Source organism: Schistocerca serialis, chromosome 2 (genome assembly GCF_023864345.2).
Source record: "Schistocerca serialis cubense isolate TAMUIC-IGC-003099 chromosome 2, iqSchSeri2.2, whole genome shotgun sequence".
Lineage (NCBI taxonomy): Eukaryota > Metazoa > Arthropoda > Insecta > Orthoptera > Acrididae > Schistocerca > Schistocerca serialis.
The window spans coordinates 218421738-218445406 of NC_064639.1; positions in this window are offsets into that span (position 1 = coordinate 218421738).

Here is a 23669-nt window from a genome sequence, read left to right on the forward strand (position 1 = left end):
GCGAACCATCTTAAATAAAACACGTGGAACGTACTATTGAGTCAGATCATTCCTGGTTATCTATATTATATAGTAAATACCATATTTCCAATAGTCAGTCGTTAAAGCATAGCAAGAATATAGACTTTGCACGTTTTGTGTATTTTTATTCACCATATAGCCTAAGGCATACTTTGTAATTAATTAGCAAACGTTGGTATAACGAATACCATTCTATTTACAGTTGTATTCAACGTATAATGTATGTGTTCAAAACCCGTGGCGAGGTAAACACATGAGACGATAAGAACGTAATGGTTGGACAAATAGTAAGGGCGAGACGGGGAAGCTCCCCATCTTGCCCCACCCGGTCTTGCCCCCTACCATGCTGTCGGGTTATGTTACGTCTACATGAACACTATTTAGTGAACATTGACTAGTGACACAGCAGTTTATTGTTAATAAGACGTACTATTCAGTGCCATATATACAGTCTGGACAAATGTTCCCGAAACACATGTTTTAGGACCTCGAAAGGTGTAAAACATTGCAAATCAGTATAACAATTGTACGTACCTTGCAAAGCGCAGAGAAACCGCCGCGAAACTAAGGTTCAGCAATGTCAACACTATGGGACTTAACAGCTGAGGTCATCAGTCCACTAGAACTTAGAACTACTTAAACCTAACTAACCTAAGGACATCACACACATCCATGCCCGAGGCAGGATTCGAACCTGCGACCGTAGCGGTCGCGCGGTTCCTGACTGAAGCGCCTAGAACCGCTCGGCCACTCCGACCGGCTGTAGCTTATAGCCCTTCCCCGTCTTACCCCACCTTCCCGTCTTGCCCCGGCTTCCCCTTAACAATGAGAAGTCTTTGCTGTTATATTCAGAAGCATCCGACCCACCTTACACTTCAAGCCGGTGGGTTACCCTGTAATGTTAATGGAATAAATAAATATATAAACATAAGGAAAGCTCTTTTCTTGTTTGCCAGACGTAAAGAAACCGAAAGTAACAAGTGCTATCGCTGTCGTGTCTCAAGCGGAAATGTAGGACGTAGATGCATATAGACTGCGTACGTCCCAATTTCTGCCGTATTAAGGTTTGAAACCAATATTTAAGTCACGTGTCGGAGTAAATAAAGGCGTTTTTCCGTCATTACGGTCGACGCGAATCGAAGCCGGCGTTTACACTTTTTTTCATTTACATCTGGTAGCAAGCATTAATTTTAACGATTGAATGACTTCTTATGTTAGTGTTACAATTATAGTAGCAAAGTTAACCTAATTTCTTTGGGATTCCCAATTTCAATGCGATTTTTACATTCGTTCCGGTTCACGGTAACGAAGAGTCTGAAACATTGTACTGACAGTATTTTCTTTTTACAAGCGCCAGAATTGCAGTTATTGAGTGAATTCCTGTAGTTATTGCACTGCCTGATAAAAAAAAATGAAGACCCTATGAAACTCTGTCGGATGTCAATGTAACTCTGTACACGTCCACACCAACGGCAGCGTATGTAAATGATTACAAATGCAGTTCTCTGTAACAGGTAGAGTGCATTAGTGCTGCTTGTCTTTAGTGTCATTATCAAACCTGCCAAGGCATATAAGGGACGTGGACAGAGTCAGATGTTGAATGATCACTGTGAAGGACGTAGCGATGCTAGGTACTCGTGTGAGACAGGGCTATCGGCACATGACAGAGTTTGAATTAGGATTTCTTGTAGGTCACCATTTGGCCGGTTGATCGGGGGTATTCGGGTGTGACAGTGGCTCGATGTTGGACTCCATAGCTATTCAATAACAACTGTACAGCATGATTTTCGTCGAGCATGTGCCACTGAACCTCATTCAGGGTGAGGGGTATAACGATCTCACATTGCAGCATTGGCCTCCAAGATCACCTGACATTACAATATCTAACTTTCTGTGGTATTTATGAAAGACTCCATCTAACTGCCGAAAATTAAGATAGCTTTTCTTCATCTGGGCCATTATATACACCCACTGACAACAGTCATGAAGCACCTGGAAGACAGGAGAAAGTGATATTTAACTTCACAATGCGAAGATAGAGAAGAAGATGAGGGTTGACCTTTGGCAAATACTAACCACATATGAGTAGTAGGGAGACGGCAGTGCTGGAACACTTTTGATATCAAATTGATACACAAATTAATTAGACTGATCAATTAATTACCCCCAACCAAGGACCACCCACACCCACCCCCCACCCACTCCTTGATGATGTCATGTGTTTTCCTCAGCCTGCACATGAGTTCCTGCACCCTCCCCCCCCCCACCTCCTCCCCCCCATTCGCATTTTGGCGGGAATTTCGAATTTTACATTATTGCAGTGATTACAAAATCAAGTAAAAGAAACAACGAAAGTGATAGTGCGAGCATTCTGCTGGTCCCTTGTCCAGATCCATTTACTGATTCGGTTGGGCAGGCTGTCTACACCAGTTGTATCCTCTCCTGAGTTAATATGGCTCACAACTCTTGTAGCTGATGCCAAATATCCTGGATATTGACGCAGGGTCGGAGACAATATCTAAGTCAGTCCCACACATATTCCATCCGAGAGAGACCCAGGGATCTTGCTGACCGAGACAGTACCTCAACATCATGCAGGCTGTTTATAGAGAAAATATGGACGAGCCTTGTCCCGTTTAAAGGTGGTACAGCATAATGTCTTATAAGCGGAAACGCATGAAGACATATGGTGTCTGTAATGCACTGCTATGCAATTAAATTTCCCTGAATTCCTGCCAGCGATGACCTGCATCACCTGATGACTCTACTCACCATGAGGCTAGAGATAACACCAGGGTGTCTCTGCAACACATTGGAAGAATGTACCCTCTACCCGTTGGTGACACTGTACTATCTTGATGGTCATCCCATGTAATGCAGAACCAAACTTGGCTGCTGAACTGATGCAACGGGACCCGTCAGCAATTATGCAACACCTCAGAGGCATCCAGCTGTGTCGTGGTGTTAACGGCAGCACATAACGGAGCAACGATTCAGTAATAGAGCTTCTGCTAATCTCCAACAAACGGGCTGGCATGACATGAAGAGTTGTACTGATTCGAATAAGCTGAAGCTGGATGACAGGTGCAGATGTGAAGAAGTTAAGGTGTACTTCGTTGTCAATAGGGCAATACTCCTTTGGTGTGGTCGGATCTGATCGATCAGATTCTTGACGTTGTGAGTGGTTTATCTTACATACCGATTCAGTCGAAAATCAGAAGATTGTCGCGTTCAAATGCCCCACATACCTGGATACTGAACAACACTACCATCTGGTCGCATGCAGGCCCACAGTAATGCCCATTTCAAACTATGTGAAACTATGGTAATACTGTGTCACGCACTCAAGTGAGCTTCTCCGGAATCCTTCAGAATGCTCACTCATCATCTGTCCCATTACACGTCAATTATATACCCTCTAGGACTTAAAATACGGTCACATGATATTAGCAGTAATTTTATCTGTCTCATGTGGTTGCACGCTAGTCACGCTAATACCGTGTAACACAATCTGTAGCCTTGATAATGATCTCAGTTCGAAGTGGAAGAAGTTCCACAGTTTCTTCAGTTATGACACATCAATCTGAAGTCACTAATTGATCATCAGATACTGCAGAGCTACCAAATTGCGGGATAGTTGATTCCTACCTTTCATCCTCTGTTCCATGCAGTTCCAGACATTTTCTTTGAGATTAAGATCGGATGATTCGAATGATTTAAAGGACCAGTAAAGAAGCGATATGGTGCCCGAATGTTCGTAAACCAGAAATGTATGTCTGCAACCCTGTGAACGTAGCAACGGTCATCTAGGACGTAGGGAACGAGCATACCCATCGTGAACATCTAGAAGAAAGGGCAGCACAGAATGTTGACACAAATATCCTGATTCACGTTCACGGTAGCGTGAATCAGGGAATCAGGGTACGAAAAACACCCCCAGAACATCGCAGTACCACCTCAGACCTGAAAACAACTTCTGCACACTGCAGTCCGCAGCTCGTGGTCGTGCGGTAGTGTTCTCGCTTCCCGCGCACGGGTTCTCGGGTTCGATTCCCGGCGGGGTCTGGGATTTTCTCTGCCTCGTGATGACTGGGTGTTGTGTGATGTCCTTAGGTTAGGTTTAAGTAGTTCTAAGTTCTAGGGGACTGATAACCATAGATGGTAAGTCCCATAGTGCTCAGAGCCATTTGAACCTTTTTTTTTTTTTTTTTTTTTTTTTTTTTTTTTTTTTTTTTTTTTTCCACACTGCAGATTAAACTCGTCACTAGACCTTCGTCACCTCGCATCATTCGGCAATGGACCAAAACGCGACTCGTTTGACCCCACTAGACGCCTCCAGTCAGTTACTGCCCACTTCAAATATATTTGTCTCTTTTAAGACATGTTACTGAGAGCTGTGGCCTCTTGTGAGGTACGCTGCTACAAGTGTCCACAGTTCTCATCGGAATATTCATTAAGAAAACCGAAGAGACGGACCTGCTTCCACTGCCGTCAGTAATTCCCGTCAGGTTTCAAACCGATTGTCATTGGCAAAGTCTTCAGTCCAAGTCGGTTGTAATCTTTTACGACAACTGTTATTATGCGTTGTTACATGGCTCAGCAGTAGCAGCAAAATTAGGGTTAAAGGGTTCAGTTGAAGAAGCAAAAAAAGTGTTAAAAATCTCATTCGCCAGGACTTTGGGCCTTTAGAAGTAGCACCAACATTCCCCACTGAAATTAAGAGAATTATAAATATACTGATAAACAAGAGCTCATGTGGTGTTGATGCAGTCTCTATCAGAATTTTGAAGTGTTGTTCTAATTTAATAAGTGGAGTCCTTAGCGATATATGTAATGCTTCGCTGGACAGGGAATTTTTCCAGACAGATTGAAATACGCAATTGTCAAACCTCTTCATAACAAAAGGGACAAGAGTGACTTAAATGATTGTAGACCAATCTCATTGCTGATTTCATTTTCTAAAATATTCGAAAAAGTTATGTATTCAAGAGTAGTCTTACATTTAAGTGAAAATAATTTACTCAACATGTCACTGTTCGGATTCTGGAAGGGTTACTCGACTGAGAATGCTTTCTACACTTTTACACATCAAATAGTACAAGCCCTAAATAACAAATTATCGCCAGTTGTTGTTTTTTGTGATCTCTCCAAGGCATTTGACTGTGTGGATCATGTCACACTCTTAGGTTTAATGGAATTGAAGGCTATACACACAGCTGGTTTGAATCATACTTAATGAACAGAAAGCACAAATAATGTTGGGATGGTGGTAAATTCTAGTGAATGGCGAGTTATCACAAAGGGAGTCCCACAGGGTTCAATTTTAGGTCCTCTGCTGTTCCTTATTTATGTGAATGACCTCCCACTTAATGTTGAGCAAGCGGAACTACTACTTTTTGCAGATTACACGAGTGTTATAATAAATCCCATTCCAGAAAAAGCAGCTGAGGATATTGTTAAGGATATCTTTAAAAGAATGATTAAGTGGTTCTCAGAAAATGGACTCTCCCTTAATTTTGAAAAAACTCACTATATCCAGTTCTGTGCACCTAATAGCGTCATACCAACAATTGATGTAGCATATGAACAGGACTCAGTTAACAGGGTAGATTTCTCCAAATTTTTGGGTGTTCACATTGATGACAACTTGAACTGGAAGAAGCATATTACTGAGCTTCTCAAACAACCAAGTTCAGATTTTTCGCTCTTCGTATAATGCTAGTCTTGGTAATAAACAGATCAGCCTCCTAAAGTACTTTGCATATTTCCACTCAATAATGTATTATGGAATAGTTTTCTGGGGTAACTCACCACATAGACATAAAGTATTGATTGCACTAAAGAGAGCAGCGAGAATAATTAGTGGTGTTCACCCAAGTACGCCATGTAGGCACCTTTTCAAGGAGTTAGGTATTTTAACTGCACTATCAGAGTACATATATTCGCTAAGGAAATTCGTTACAAATAATCCATCTCAATTCGCGAACAACAGTGATGTTCATAAGTACAACACTAGAGGAAAAAATTACCTTTCCTATCGGTTATTGAAGCTGTCAGTTGCTCAAAGAGGAGTACATTAGTCAGCAAGAAAAATCTTTGATCATTTGCCCAACAACATAAAGCTTCTGGCAGGTAGCAGATCAAGTTTTAAATCTAGCTTAAAATCGTTTCTTTTGGATAACTCCTTCTACTCTATAGACGAGTTTCTGTTTCAGAAATGGTAAAAAAAAATTGTACCTCTAAATGTAGTTGCATGTATAGAACTAAAAGTTTCAGTAATATTAATATTACCACTATTCATGTGTGTTTATTCATATTGAAATCTGACTTGTTCCACATCATATCGATAAAATAATCGGGAAAATGATCTACGGAACATGACATAACTAAACTAAAGTAAATTGAAGGTGGTACACGATCCCTGGTAGACACTTTGGACAGCTCGCATTGTTTCATTAACCAAATCTGGAAATTTCATTCATGGGTGGTTGTGGCCTGTCCAGACACGATATCTCCATTCTACCATTCGTCTACCCACCTTACTGCGCTGATTCCATATAACCGACTGGCCCACACACGCCACTTGAGTACCGCGACATGTGTTAGTAGTGGAGGGTCACACGATCACTTTGTTTTAGTTCAGAAAAATCTACAGTGCTCCAAAACAACTAGTTTTTTCGTTTAATGAGTTGACTAACACTGTGGCCGGTGAACTCCTCTATTGAATGAGGTTGTGTCTGTGAAAGACGTACATTGTCTTTTGTACCTTTTTATAGAATCCATTAACTTAACTGGAAATCATATTAATTTTTGCCTGTTGTAATTCCGTGGGTTGACACTAATGTCTACAGTATGTGTCCGCGTAGCCTGCGCTTTATTTTATTTTTAATTGCCCTTTCTGTTCAGCAGTTTCTACTCGGTGCATGTTCATTCCACTGCCTGAGAATATAAGTTTAGTTGTGTGCTGGGACATATTTCTGCTCTGCCTTGGTAAGGAAGACAGGGAATTAGCTTTCGTGCACAATGGCAGGATGGGCGCACTAAAAAAGAAACGGGAGAACGAACAATGGCACATTCCTGTGCGGCCTGCGTGACTTATAGAGCGTGCACCGATAGAGAGACGGTCCTTTATTGGCTCTTCAGATCTATTCGGAGAAGCCCCGCGAAGCATCTGGTATCTTCCCTGTGCGCTCTGCTGGAGGTGTGATTGGACTAGATCGTCACGCAGAAAAACGCGTCAGCAGATTGGGCAATTAGGATTGCGAAAAACGCCGTCTTTCTCGATGGTGAAAGACCAGACAGCTTTGGGGATCTTGGAGAGGGCAGTTCAGGTAGCCTTGGGATATTGGAGTGTGCAGTCAGATAGCTGTGTTATTACATAAAGTCCAGTCAAATTGTGCTGGAGGAGTAATAGAAATCATGAGGAATAGCTTTGATGCAGAATACTGTGAGATAACAGTGGTGATTTATAGGCAGTATTTCCGAGGCAGCCGGCCGTTGTGACCGAGCGGTTCTAGGCGCTTCAGTCCGGAACCGCGCTGCTGCTAGGGCCGCAGGTTCGAATCCTGCCTCGGGCAATGATGTGTGTGATGTCCCTAGGTTATTTAGGTTTAAGTAGTTCTAAGTCTAGGGGAATGATGACCTCAAATGTTAAATCCCATTGTGCTTAGAGCCATTTGAACCATTTCCGAGGCAGAGAGTTGCAGACAGATATTTGGAGCTGCATAACACAGATGCGGCAGACGTCTGATAGGAGACAACAGAGGTTGCTGCTGTGCGGAGCTGCTTCAGTCTGCAAGCTGAAATAGCAAGAAATGTATGACTGTAAGCGTGATTAACGAGAAGTTTTAGGCCTCGGTATAGTTAACATCTTCCTCGGTATATCAACTATTCTCTCAAGGGGATCACGCAAATAATGAGTAAACTTAAGAGTCATTGTTCCAGACTGCGTGTGCGTCCAGTCTGCTCTTTTGGAAAAGCTAGGTCCCAGAACAGTCCATCCTATTATTATCCACAGAAGTGTTAATTAGCAATGCTCTAAATAGCCATTTTACGAGTGTATCTTACACGCTTTGCCGTATCTTCTGTTAAACTATCAGTGTTCTCTGTCAGTTTCCATAGTTCATTTAACTGAGCATGTCTCGTCCTTGCATGGCCAACGTTTCACTCTAATGTAGTATACATTTCCTGTTGACAAAGAGTATGCCCCACGCTATCTGTCTTCCCTTCAGCTGTGACTCTGATACGAATTCGTACAGGACAATATTGAAATAGTGATTTTCCATAACTCTGTAGTCCAATTCAATGTCAATCATTCTAGAGAATGCAAGTAAATGCGATAGTTTGCTATGCTTCTTCTTAAATTACCAGTTCCCTAGTTCCAACATCATCATAGACGGTAATGTAGATCAAGAAGTCTTCTCCGTGAGATTGTACCTAGTCAGCGTTACAGTGCGTATGGTGATAGAATTATTTCTCTAAAATTCAGGACCAAGATGATTCATTCTGCATAGGACCTGGTATAGCCACTGCACTTATCATTCAGGACCAGTGAAAATTGAAAAGGTGGGGTACATGATGTGTTCTTGTACTACAGAAACAATCAGCTGCTACTAAGTCGCAAATCTTTATCTACGATAAACCCTAGATATTGCCAAAGATTTATACTACCAGTAGTCAGATTAAATCAACGAGTAGCTTTCATCTACGTCAGTTCATTTCCTCTCGATGCTACTTTTTTCTGTGAGTGTAAATGACCATTCCCCAGATTCGCACTGGTTAAAGAGACGGCGCGCTGGGTGTTGCAGGCCAGGCGGGCTTCGACTGCGGGGCATACCTGCAGGTGGGGCTGTTCTTCATGCAGAAGCCGGCCACGTGGTGGTGGCTGGCGGAGCAGCTTCTGCTGCAAGCCGTGGCCGCCGGCCGGCGCTGCAAGACCGACGGCGGCCGCAGGGAGGCCATCGCCAGATACGTCTACGGCAGCTTCCTGCTCGACCAGCGTGCGTACTCTCTTTACATCCCGCCTTACAGATGCACCAGTTTCCAGCACACCATCTTCCTAATTACTTATGCAGGGTGTTATGGGTACAAGTGCAGATATTTTTATAGGTGACTGAGGACAGTGTACTGAACAACAAGACATCAGTCTTCACTTCAATTGTAGACTAATAATGATAGCTCTTAGGAGTAGTATCTTTTTAGGTTCGTTAGTTCCTCCAAGTACGTGTGACACAAGCAAGCCACTAATGTTCGTTTTCCCCTGGGCAGCAAGTCAGGTGTTGAATTGGACGCCAAATAGTTGGTCTACAGGGTGGTCCATTGATCGTGACCGGGCAAAATATCTCACGAAATAAGCGTCAAACTAAAAAACTACAAAGCACGAAACTTGTCTAGCTTGAATGGGGGAAACCAGATGGCGCTATGGTTGGCCCGCTAGATGGCGCTGCCATAGGTCCAACGGATATGAACTGCGTTTCTTTCAATAGGAACCCCCACTTTAATTACATATTCGTGTAGTACGTGAAGAAATGTGTATGTTTTCGTTGGACCACTTTTTTCGCTTTGTGGTAGATGGCGCTGTAACAGTCACAAACATATGGCTCACAATTTTAGACGAACAGTTGGTTACAGGTAGGTTTATTACATTAAAATACGGAACGTAGGTACGTTTGAACATTTCATTTCGATTTTTCCAATGTGATACATGTACCCTTGTGAACTCATCATTTCTGATAACGCATGCTGTTACAGCGTGATTACCTGTAAATACCACATTAATGCAATAACTACTCAAAATGATGTCTGTCAACCTCAATGCATTTGGCAATACGTGTAACGGCATTCCTCTTAACAGCGAGTAGTTCGCCTTCCGTAATGTTCGTCCATGCATTGACAATGCGCTGACGCATGTTGTCAGGCGTTGTCGGTGGATCACGATAGCAAATATCCTTCAACTTTCCCCACAGAAAGAAATCCGGGGACGTCAGATCCGGTGAACCTGCGACGACCAATCCACCTGTCATGAAATATGCTATTCAAAACCGCTTCAACCGCACGCGAGCTATGTGCCGGACATCCATCATGTTGGAAGTACATCGCCATTTTGTCATGAAGTGAAACATCTTGTAGTAACATCGGTAGAACATTACGTAGGAAATCAGCATACATTGCACCATATAGGTGGGGGCCAATTATCCATCCTCCCACAATGCCGCACCATACATTAACCCGCCAAGGTCGCTGATGTTCCACTTGTCGCAGCCAACGTGGATTTTCCGTTGGCCAATAGTGGATATTATGCCGTTTACGTCACCGCTGTTGGTGAATGACGCTTCGTCGCTAAATAGAACGCGTGCAAAAAATCTGTCATCGTCCCGTAATTTCTCTTGTGACCAGTGGCAGAACTGTGCACGACGTTCAAAGTCGTCGCCATGCAATTCCTGGTGCATATAAATATGGTACGGGTGCAATCGATGTTTTGCATTCTCAACACCGACGTTTTTGAGATTCCCGATTCTCGCGCTATTTGTCTGCTACTGATGTGCGGATTAGCCGCGACAGCAGCTAAAACACCTACTTGGGCATCATCATTTGTTGCAGGTCGTGGGCGACGTTTCACATATGGCTGAACACTTCCTGATTCCTTAAATAACGTAACTATCCGGCGAACGGTCCGGACACTTGGATGATGTCGTCCAGGATACCGAGCAGCATACATAGCACACGCCCGTTGGGCATTTTGATCACAACAGCCATACATCAACACGACATCGACGATTTCCGCAATTGCGAAACGCTGCATTTTAAGACGGATCCGAGAGGTCTAAGGCGCTGCAGTCATGGACTGTGCGGCTGGTCCCGGCGGAGGTTCGAGTCCTCCCTCGGACATGGGAATGTGTGTTTGTCCTTAGGATAATTTAGGTTAAGCCTGATGACCTTAGCAGTTAAGTCCCATAAGATTTCACACACATTTGAACATTTTTTTTAACACGGGTAATGTATCACGAAGCAAATACCGTCCGCACTGGCGGAGTGTTACGTGATACCACGTCCTTATACGTTTGTGACTATTACAGCGCCATCTATCACAAAGCGAAAAAAGTGGTCCAATTAAAACATTCATATTTCCTTACGTACTACACGAATATGTAATAAAAAATGGGGGTTCCTATTTAAAAAAACGCAGTTGATATGCGTTTGACCTATGGCAGCGCCATCTAGCGGGCCTACCATAGCGCCATCTGGTTTACCCCTTCAAGCTAGAGAAGTTACGTTCTTCGTAGTTTTTTCGTTTGATGCTCATTTCGTGAGATATTTGGCCCGGTCACTATCAATGGCCACCTTGTATACTAGCAGGTGTAGACCAGTGATGCAGTTACGACAGTCCAGAAAACATCAAGTAGTAAATTATGAGACGTGTTTGCAGGGAGACTGTTAGATGCAGAGAAAAAACTCCTAAGACACTGAAGTGGGTACTTATTAAGGTACCAGTGATCACAATATCTGCACTTATACCCCTGACACCCCCTACACTGAATTTTAACAAAAAGAAGAGAATGATGTCCCCTATTCTTAATGGAGATCGTACTACTCAAAAATAGCAAACAGTGCTATAAACAACCGTAACACATCCCTCCATCCTGACAACTACCTGCGTCCCATCCTCACCATGGAAGATATATTTTATTTTATCACAAATGTTCCCTAAAAAAATTTATGTCATTCATCAAATCATACTTGCAGCTCGTTCCATGTTTCATATAAATGCCATCGCCGTATACTCCCAGAACCACTGTTCATTTCCTCCCGCCTAGATATTCTTGTGTTATCATGCTACAAAGCTACCATGTATAACTTATCTAATCCTACAGCAACATATCCCACCATAACCTGATTCTATTCAATTATCTCACTACTCGAAATAAAACCGTATAAATTCCTATCGCCAACTTAATACATTAGTCCTCTATTAATGCTCATTTTGCCTACTTTTGCTCCCATCCCAAAAACCTGTCTACCTGGAACTGGTCATCGAATCTTCAATACATCTTCCTCCAGCTTCTACACAGGAACACCAACGTTATCATCACCTGGCTCATCATCGATGCCACAACGGTCTCCCACAAAAGCGTTATTGCTACATCTAAATCATTTGTTTATAGCTACAGTATCTACAGGGTGATTTTTCTAATTGGGAACAAACTTCAGGTAATAGTCTCTGGGATTATAAGGAGGAAAGAGAATCATATGGACATATAGCAGGTAAAACGTCCAAAGGTGATACGTCCATGGAAGTTCGAGATGGTAGGTTCTTGACAGTGTGGTGTAATGGTGGCAGCAAACTGTCAGCACGAATTCAGCCTCAATATGTGGTCCGGGTAGATGTTGTCGAGTTGTCTCCAAACGCTAATGAGACAGGGCACCATCATGTAGTAGCAACATTGCCCTTCGTATCTTCCTATGGGGGAGTCAGGTTCACCTGCAGAAAGTACAGATATTTCTCACCTGTGAGGCATTGTTGAAGGATGATGGTCCCACGAGGCGGTCGCCAATAATGCCCCCGCCCACACACTGGCGCCAAAACGGTATTGACGGTTTGTTGCAAAAATATCACTAAGACGCTCATGGAGACAGAACTTCCCACTTCCCTGGCATATTTTAATTTGTGCTTTAAATCAGTCAAACCTACATTGACAAAGGTGTTAGCTCCATCTTCAAGTGGAACACATTTACAGCCATATGTCCATATGAATATATAACACATATCCGCTCAGGAATCCTACCTGGCAGTTTATCTCCGTTTAACAAAATCATCTAGTGTATGTTTCTTTTACTATTATATTTCACTTTAACCTTGTTTTAACAAACTTTATAGCTAAAGATCAGTTACTTTCTGCTACTAGCCCCTCATTCCCCCTCCCACTCTTTAGGGAAATAAAATGACGAAGCGGAAAACTACAAGCGTACGTCCAGGGACAAACGTTTGTTGACATATGGACCACTTTTACTTGTGTCGAGGACAACCAGTACTCACAAAGGAAATTCCCCATCCCATCCCCCTCATATCTGCATTTAGTGGTAAATGGCCCAGTGGTTAGCCTGTCAAAAACTGAACACAGATCAAGCATGAAAACAGGAAGAAGGTGTACTGAACTGTGAAATAAGAATCAAAATAGAAACAGTGAACGGTCCAAGCTCAAGATGTGCAACATCGAGCGTTTTACGATAACCGTCGCGTCATGGTGGTGTGGTCATGGTGTTGGACTACCTAATGGGATATCTGTGTTCAAATCTTGCTAATGCTCCATCTTTTTTCACAATTTTATAAGCTTTCCTTCCTGTCATTGACGTGTCTGTTCTCCTACTGTAGTCTCGGCAATTGTCATACTATACACTGGTTATAGAAAGTGATTCATGTGGTAAGAATATATTACCATCGCAAGTAAATATGAAGAATAGTGATGGCATGGGAGATGCTGTATAGGCCTCTCAAAGAAACGGAAACAATAAATGAATGACTGTGAACTGTGTTACAACAGAGGAATTCAAGAGTCAAAATTTCTTTTTTGCCGTCTCATTGTCACTGTAGAGCTGTACCATGGGAAAGAAGGTGAGGATGTTGTTTGGTGGCCAGTATCCTCTTCCCATAACACAAACTGCACACGTATATTAACTGGGTTCTTTATTCATAAGAATAGAAAGCTACTTAACTGAAGATAGTCGTTGTGGTACAAGCGCTTGCGTTCTACTCCATATTAGCCTCACTACTGGTGAAGTACAAGTCCGCTATGTACACCACTTTGGTCACTATGTCTTGGCTGCGACTGTCTGCAACTGCAAGTGACTGGGCTGCGACTAATGTCTCGGTGACTCACTGGATGACATTGGGACTGACTGGCCTTCCGGTCTGCGGCGGCGATCTAAATACTGGCGAAAGAGAGGGCGTTGGCGACATGTTTCTTGCGAGTCCGTCTTTGGCCTCTATTGATCTTCTCACAAACTCTTTGCCGCCTGGTGTGCTGGCGCCAGCACAGCTTCCTAAACAGAAAACAAGAGCCATAGCATGTAGTACTTATGTAGAACAGATAGGAGGCACATACATCTGGAGGTCCCTTCGTTACACCTCACTGTTGCAAACGGACGTTACACCATGGCACAGACACCAATTTGAATACAGAGAACAGTCACGTGAATGACAGGATGGACAGTTAATAAATCTGTGGAAAAAAAGACACAATGGAGGTTTGAACAGAGAGCTCCTCGTTTTCAGTCCATCACCATAACCTCATAACCACAACGCCATGATCAAGCATTTTTCGTCGATGTGGCACGTCTTAAAGCTTGGACCATTCACTGTTTCTATTTTTCTTCTTCTTTCGTAGTTCAGTACATCTTCTTCCTATTTTCATACTTGATCCGTGTTCAGTTTCCGTTGAGCTATCTACTGGGCCAACTTACCATTAAATCTGAGGGAGGGTGCGATGGGGAGTTTCCCTTGTCAGTGGTGGCAGCTATTTTCCCATTGGCGTTCGTTGTTCATTTCTTATTGTCTGCCTTCGTCTCCACACTTAGTCCTCTGACAGTGTTGCTTATGCCAGTCACAATAGTTTCAAATGTCTCCCATTTGTATGTACCGTTCTGACATTGAGCTGGCTTCACAGCGAGATTAATAATTACGCAATGTCTGAACAATGTAAACAGAGAAATTATGTCCTATTATTACTCCATTTGGGAAATGCTGTGGTTTAACCAACGGCGTTAAGAGACAGACTGTTGTCACGTACTCCAAACGGCTTCGTCAATGCAGCTTTCCATCTGAAAAAAGTCCTGCAGGATGACCAGCAATTTGTAGACACAGGATCATTCGCAACAAGAGTTAAGGCATCGCGGTAAATGTCGCACAGTTCGCACACTGAATATGGAAGAAGCAATATGGTGACAACAAGAAAACGATCCTGAAATACGTTTGTGAAGAATTGGAGCTGCTGAGGGTTACGAAGCCCGCTGTTGCATGGTCATTTATATATGAGGATTTACTTTAACTGTATAACGCACAGCATGAGCAGAGCCTCAGCCCAGAAGTCCGCTATGCCGTATTATAATTCTGCCAATGTATTCTATGAACGAAAGCTGAAGATCTGTAGCTCATAGCTTGCATTTTACTCACGAGTGAGGCAGGATTTACACCTAGTGAGACAGTAAATAACGACAATAACTACATGCGAGCAAATGCCAAAACCTCAAGTGACCATAGGAACAAAATATTAGGCGCATGTCTTTATCCATATGTGGACAAAAGACAATGGACGTGATTTATGCATGACGAGGCATCACCTCGTTTTCTGCACCTCATACGTCATTACATAATACAAATGTTTAATAAGCGATGAACTGGTCGAGGAGGCCAGTAACGTGATCTCCCCATTCATCTAACTTTAATCCCTTAGATTTCTAGCTACGGGAACATTTATAGGCACTGGTGTATTTCAAACTCTCAAAAAAGTACACATGTTGTAGGGGTGTAAGTGGACAATATCCTAATTTTTTCCAGGTGTATTTTTTCGAGTTTCGACCAGTACTCGTCGCTTTCTTGCGCCGTGCTCAGTTTTGAAGCCTTGAACTGTCTGGCACCATTACAGCAAAACAACATAATAGAAACAGCAACGCTGTCATTGCGATGATCACTCACTGTGACGTAAGAAGATGTATTAAGAGTACAAGAGCGCTTTTTCGGGAAGCTGACAGAGTGGTAAAAGCTAGCCAGCAGCTCTGAAGGGTGAAGTTGGGCAATAATACAGCTCCTGAGAGGATTCTACAGGATATGACTAAACAATTAGCGCAGAATGAATGAATTCATCGTGACCCATTGGTGACACCCAGCTGCTAGAGCCTGCTGTCTCTTCCGTGACGGGGTTGCAGCTGTTGCAGAAACACCGCCAAGCACACTCTTTATAAATAAGCTCTCCTCCCCCCTCCCCTCCCCATCCAAATCAGACCTTTACCCTCAGATATACTCAGATGTACTCGGTTCACCAGTATAATTCTGTACCTGACAGTATTGAGGTGTCTACATCATGCCAGCCGCCACTGTCTCCATGAACAGCTTACTTTGAGGTGGAGACTACTGTAGAAACTGTTGAAGTATCCATTTTTCTGCCAATCTGTGCACTAGCTCTTAAAGGCTTCCATTGGCACTGATAATTGCCCAAGAGTGGCACAGACCTTCGATGCTGAACATGCTGGGGCTAGAGTTTGAGTACTGTCAAACTCTGTGTTATATTTGGTGACCAAATGTGCTCCAGCAGCCTGCCATACATTGGTCATGGCGTGCAGTTTTTGCCAGCTGCGGTCATCCTTATACCAGTGCATGACACTGCTTGTTCGCACCTCTGCCCAGCTGTATCTGCTGATGACAGTTTGCTGACCTCTGTGGCTCACTCTATCATCCCAGAGTCATTGGCCTCTCCTTCAGCGATGACCACACCTCTGTACCCAACATGAATAAAAGGCTAACTCAAACAGGGATGTCTTACTAGCAGTCTGACGCTCATTTCTAGTCACCATCATCACTTTCAACCCACAACCTGGCAATGGTGGCGGCGTTACATCTGCATCTACATGGATACTCTGTAAATCACAAGTAAGTGCCTAGCAGAGGTTTCCAAAATATTTTCGCATTTGGAGGAGAATGTTTCGTGAGAAGATGCCTCCAAAATGTGGAAGGCCTTTGTTTTAGTGCTGTCCACCCCAATCCTGTATCATGTCAGTGTCACTCTCTCCCCTATTTGTCAGTAAAATAAAACTGCTGCTCTTCTTTGAACTTTCTCAATGTGCTCCGTTAATCCTAACTGGTAAAGATCCCAGACCGCACAGCAGTACTCCAAAAGAGGACAGACGAGCGTAGTGTAGTCAGTCTCTTTAGCAGATGTATTGCATCTTCTAAGTGTTCTGCTAATAAAACGCAGTCTTTGGTTCGCCTTCTCCACAACATGTTCTATGTGTTCATTCTAGTTCAAGTTGTTCTTAATTGTAATTCCTAGGTATTTAGTTGAATTTACGGCCTTTAGATATGATTATTTATCGTACAAACGAAGTTTCTTTTAGAGCTCATGTGGATGGCATCGCACTTTTATCATTTAGGGTCAACTGCCAATTTCGCACCATACAGTTATCTTACCTAAATCGTTTTGCAGTTGGTTTTGATCTTCTGACGACTTTACTAGGCGATAAATGACAGCGTCATCTGCTGACAGTTTAGACGGCTCCTCAGATTGTCTCCTAAATCGTTTACATAGATAAGGAACAAAGGAGGACCTATAACACTACCTTGTGGATCGCCAGCAATCACTAATGTTTTCCTCTTTGACTTTCCATCAATTACTACGAACTGTGATCTCTCTGACAGGAAATCACGAATCCAGTCGCATAAATGAGACGATATTGTATAAGTACGCAATTTAAGTTACAAGCTGCTTATGAAGTACGGTGTCCAAAGCCTTCTGGAAATCCAGAAATATGGAATCAATTTGAAATCCCTTATCGATAGCTCTTAACACTTTGTGTGAGTAAAGAGCTATCAATGTTCACAAGAACGATGTTTTCTAAATCCGTGTTGACTGTGTGTCAATAGACCGTTCTATTCGAGGTAATTCATCATGTTCGAACGTAATATATGTTCCAAAACGCTGCAGCATATCGAAGTTAATGATATGGGCCTTTAATGCTGAGGATCACTCCTACTGCCTTTCTTGAATATTGGTGTGACCTGTGAAACTTTCCAGTCGTCGGGTACGTATCTTTCGTCTAGCGAGCGGTTGTAAATGCTTGTTAAGTACGAATCTATTACATCGAATGGGCTCTGAGCACTATGGGACTTAAGAGCGGAGGTCATCAGTCCCCTAGAACTTAGAACTACGTAAACCTAACTAACCTAAGGACATCACACACATCCATGCCCGAGGCAGGATTCGAACCTGCGACCGTAGCAGTCGCGCGGTTCCGGACTGAAGCGCCTAGAACCGCTCGGCAATCTATTGCATCAGCATACTCTGAAACTAATCTGTTTGGTATACTGTCTGGACAGGAAGACTTATTTTTATTAAGTGATTTAAGTTGCTTCACTACTCCAAGGATATCTGTTTCTGTGTAACTCATATTGGCAGCTGTTCTTGAATCGAATTATGGAATATTTGCTTCGTCTTCTTTGGTGAAGGAATTTCGGAAGGCTGTGTTTAGGAACTCTGCTTTGGCAGTACTGTCATCGATAGTATTCTCATTGCTATCGCACGGAAAAGGCATTCATTGTGTTTTGCCGCTAGCATACCTTACATACGACCAGAATCTCTCTGGATTTTCTGCCAGGTTTCGAGACAAAGATTCGTTGTGAGCACTATCATAAGAAGCATCTTGCATTGAAGTCCGCTTCAAATTTCGTGCCCCTGTAAAAGATCGTCAGTCCTGGGAATTTTGCGTTCGTTTAAATTTGGCATGCTTTTTTCATTGTTTCTGCGACAGTGTTCTGACCCGTTTTGTGTACCACGGAGGATAAACTCCATTGTTTGTAGTAGAGGTCACACACCTGGCTTCTACATTTACTAGCATATGAAAATTTTGTTAAATATTTTGTACGTGTTTATCTTCGTATTGACTACGTGGTATGAGTGCACTACTTTCCTTAATGTTTCTTTTCCAGCAGTCCATCGTCTCCTCATATGTTTTTTTCTTTCTTTGGTCTGTGTAATTTCTATCTTTTATATTATTTTTTCCTTCCTTAGTAGGATTATAGGTTCAAAATCTTTGCTCTGAAATAGATCATAAGCGTTGTTTCTAGTCGTCAGGTTCTTTTATTTTCAGGTTTTCCTTAATTCTTTTATCCACACTATTGATGATTCCACTTGTCAGATATGCAAGAATATTTATTTTGTGAGCCGGTCCTCATTACTCGGTAGAGTAGCTCAAAATAGTGTAATCTTTACTTTGCCGTTAGTTCTGATATTTTGTATTTCGATAGCTTAATTCATTGCTTCTCTTTTTTTTTAACCCTCTTTCGTTTGTATTGTATCTATTATTTTTCTAATGATCCGTTTTTCAAACACCTCTTTTCTATCCTGCTTGTAGTTCCATGTTAAATACTCGCATTGGTGTAAATATTCTGGCGTTGGTACTGTAGTGTAGTTCTTTTGGCCTGGTATATGTAGAGATGCTCTTGTAAAGTTGTTAGTTAAAGTGTATCTTTGTTTCCACTTATCTGGTCTGTTACAAGTATTTGTTATTCATTTGGCCTTAGAGTTCCTTCAAGATATTTAAATTTCCTAACAGTTTCTATTGTGTAAAACGCATCATGTTCGTGTTTGACTGTAAAAGTTATTTATTTGCATCATTGAAATTTCGGCCATCAAGTGATATCACCCTGTTTTAGCCCAAGTGAAAATCTTCTGACATGTATACACGTCGTCATCGTATCTGTACATTGTGTTTTTTAACGTTGTTAACATCTTTAACACGACTCACACCAAATAACTTCTCGTGTACACTGTCCACATAAGTTAGCTCATTTGTCATATAGATAGTGTAAGTGAGTATTCTTAGGAAAATTGATGTCTGGGTACTGAACTTGAAATAAAGAATTAAAGTCTGGTTTTAAATTTTGATTCTAGCTATCCTCTCCTATGCCAGTGTTGCCTGGACATCCGCTCTGTGCATGTTCTATCATTTCTCTTTTTTTCGTTTTGCAGAGCAAAGCAGCTGAAATCATAAGCGCCCAAATCATTATTCAATAAGGACCAGTTTCTAAGTAAAGCACTCAACGGCTCTTGAATTTAGGTGACACCCAGGATCCTGAACGCCATTAGTAGACTGGTGTACTATAAGATCTAATGAGCTGGGCGTAGAGTCCTAGTTCAGAAGCAACAAACGTAGTACAAGTTCTTCGTCCAGGCCTTGAAGACCCAAGGGATGTGTACCGACCGCCATTCCATCCTCTGCCTTGTGTCGCCACCCAGATGCTCTGTGGAGAGGCATCTGGTCAGCACACTGCTCTCCTGGCCGTTTTCCAGACTTCCGAGGCGGTGGAGGCGCTACCATCGGATTAAAGTAGCTCCTCAATTGGTATCATGAGGCTGAGTGCTCGACGTAGCAGTCTTCCCACCAGGGTAAAATTCCTGATAGTACCGGGTATCGAATCCCAGTCCTCCACGTGGCAGCCATCTACGCTGACCACTCAGCTATGGAGGTGAAGAGCGAACATAGAAGAGAGATAAAATGAACTAGTACAACGACCTTTCCTTTTAAGAGAGAAGATTATGAAATGGTTCATTACAGCCAGTGCAAAGTGGTGCTGAATCACTGATTAATAGGCGATTATGACTGAAGAGACAGAGTTCAGCTCATAGGTTAGTTAAAGTTATCTCACGTGATGAGATGGATGACAGGAGCTCGTCCAACCTGTTGTCAGTGTTGTGTATGACTTCGTACACAGAGTGGTGTGGTACATGTCGTCATAGGAAAGCTGGACAGGAGCAGAAATAAGTACTGGACAAGTTAACACAGTAAACATAAGACTTACTTAACTTGTATTTCTTCAAGCATACAAATACTCATTGCAAATAATGCAGTAAGAATAGAGTCCAACTCTCAGTGTCAATAAAGAAGTGGCACTCTGAAGTAAAGCATGAACGACAGTATGAAATTTTCACTCTGCAGTGGAGTGTGCGCTGATATGAAACATCCTGGCAGATTAAAACTGTGTGCCGGACCGAGACTCGAACTCGGGACCTTTGCCTTTCGCGGGCAAGTGCTCTACGAAGCGCTTGCCCGCGAAAGGCAATGGTCCCGAGTTCGTGTCTCGGTCCGGCACACAGTTTTAATCTGCCAGGAAGTTTCATAAACGGCAGTGTCGGAGCTGCGACTAGGTGGCGCCTGAGTACTGTCACGTAGCGATGTGGCTCCGAATGCGAGTGGGCTGTGTGGCTGCCGCCAGTTATCCACTATTGCGGCGACAGAGGGCGCTCCTAGTCCAGAGCCGCTGCAGGCGTGGACAGCGGGCAGGCAGCATTGGTTCCACCAGATCCCGCGCGACCACTATTGGTGTCCGATAGAAACTAGCAACTCTGTTGCCCACTTTATGACACCCATGGGACGACATCGATACATCATCTGTTATGCCAGCGTTGCCTGGATCTCTGCACCTACCTGCATTTACAATGCCCTCCAAATCTTCAGGCGCCATGTGCTCTGCCTTGCCTTCTGTATTTGCCTTCTTTCCCCCACATGGCTCCTGTACGACCTCATCCTCTTCCCCCACCTCCTCCTTTTCGTCCAACATCTCCGCATCCTTTACACTGTCCGCAGGCTTGATCCCCCCACCCCCTGCTTTCCTCCTTCCTCTCCTACCCCCCAGCCGTTGCCACGCCTCTACCGCTGTGTCCCTCCCTCTCTCCACCTCCACACCCTCCATATCCTTCATATGGGCAATTTCCAGCACCTCCACCTCCCGGATGTTGAACTTTGCCGTGACATCTACCCTTCCTTCCAACTGTAACCTGGTCTGGTTCCCTCCCCTCCCCAGGGCCCCCCTTTTCCTCTGCCCTCCTCCTCCCAGAGCGGATTTTCCTCCTTCCCCCCCCCCCCCAGCGTCCTTGCACCCCCTCCTCAACTGTGTTCCTGCCACATCCTTCCCTCCACAGGCGTCTTCGACGCGCCCCCGCCCGTCTCCCACCCTCTACCCCCTCCCTCCCTTCTTCCCTTCTCCTTCATCTCCTTGCCCTGACACATCCTGTGTTTTGCTCATCGTCATCAGTGTGCTCTGTCAGTGCTGCATTTGATGCTGTTCTTCTGTGCATCAAGAGCTGTGGTTTTAATTGTGTGCTCGACCTGTTTATTGTCCATGACTGTTCCGTGCTACGCCATCTGTCACGTCACTGTTTTATTTAGTTTTATGACTTTTCTACTCTGGCTGTACTTTGCCTGGTGCCTTTTAATCAAGTTTGTGTTTTTTGTGTGAATTACGTTTTTTGAAAGGAGGATATAAGATGAACATCAACAAAAGCAAAACGAGGATAATGGAATGTAGTCGAATTAAATCGGCTGATGCTGTTGGAATTAGATTAGGAAATGAGACACTTAAAGTAGTAAATGAGTATTGCTATTTGGGGAGCAAAATAACTGAAGATGGTCGAAGTAGAGAGGATATAAAATGTAGACTGGAAATGACAAGGAAAGCGTTTCTGAAGAAGAGAAATTTGTTAACTTCGAGTATAGATTTAAGTGTGAGGAAGTCGTTTCTGAAAGTATTTGTGTGGAGTGTAGCCATGTATGGAAGTGAAACATCGACGATAAATAGTTTAGAAAAGAAGAGAATAGAAGCTTTCGAAATGTGGTGCTACAGAAGAATGCTGAGTATTAGATGGGTAGATCACATAACTAATGAGGAGGTATTGAATAGGATTGGGGAGAAGAGATGTTTGTGGCACAACTTGACTAGAAGAAGGGATCGGTTGGTGGGACATATTCTGAGGCATCAAGGGATCACCAATTTAGTATTGGAGGGCAGCGTGAAGGGTAAAAATCGTAGAGGGAGACCAAGAGATGAATACACTAAACAGATTCAGAAGGATGTAGGCTGCAGCAGGTACTGGGAGATGAAGAAGCTTGCACAGGATGGTGTGACATTGAGAGCTGCATCAAACCAGTCTCTGGACTGAAGACCACAACAACAACAACAACAACAACAACATCTCCGATTTACAGTCACCACTTTGAATGTTTTCTTTTCTTCTGTCCCGCCTTTTTTGTTTTTTTTGTATTCCGCCATGTTTCTTCTGTATATTGTTTTAAATGTCTTCCTGTCTACTTTTGTCTCTCATCTGAAGAGCATACATGATACATGTCACTACAGTTAGTAGGTGTGGGGGATAGGGAGGAAAGGCGTAACTGTGGCTTTCTGGACGCAGTGGAGGACGCGCCTGCGGCGCACAAGCAGCTGGAGGCGGCGCGCAAGCTGTCGGCGGGCCGCGACTGGGTCTCGGAGCGCGACATGGGCGTCGAGCTGGACAGCGTGTTCGCCGCGGCCTCGCTGCGCCTGCACGACGCCACCGTCGCGCTCATCAAGCAGACGCGGCCCAACGACCCGCGCGGCGCCGTCCGCCTCAGGTCAGCCACTTACCGTGTCATTTACACGTCACCTTAATACGGACATAACAGGGAATACAGACAGACAATCGTGCGAATTACTGTCTTGAGCAGCTAACTCGGCAGCCCACAAGCAATGGAAATATCTTAGACGTAGTAGTTGCAAATAGGACGAATCTTATCGGCAATGTCAGTGTAGAAACGAGCATTAGCGATCATGATGTCATTATAACAACTACATTTACGGAAATTGATAAATCAATCTAGAAGGCTGGGAGAGTGTTTCTGCCAGACAGAGCAGATAACAGTTGTTAGGATCTCAGTTACAGAGTGAACTGACGTCACTTAGCTCCTGTAAGATGAACGTAGAAGTATCATGGGCAATGTTGACTGCAATACTCTCATTCAAATTCTGAAGGTGGCAGGGGTAAAATACAGGGAGCGAAAGGCTATTTACAATCTGTACAGAAACCAGGTGGCAGTTATAAGAGTCGAGGGGTATGAAAGGGAAGTAGCGTTTG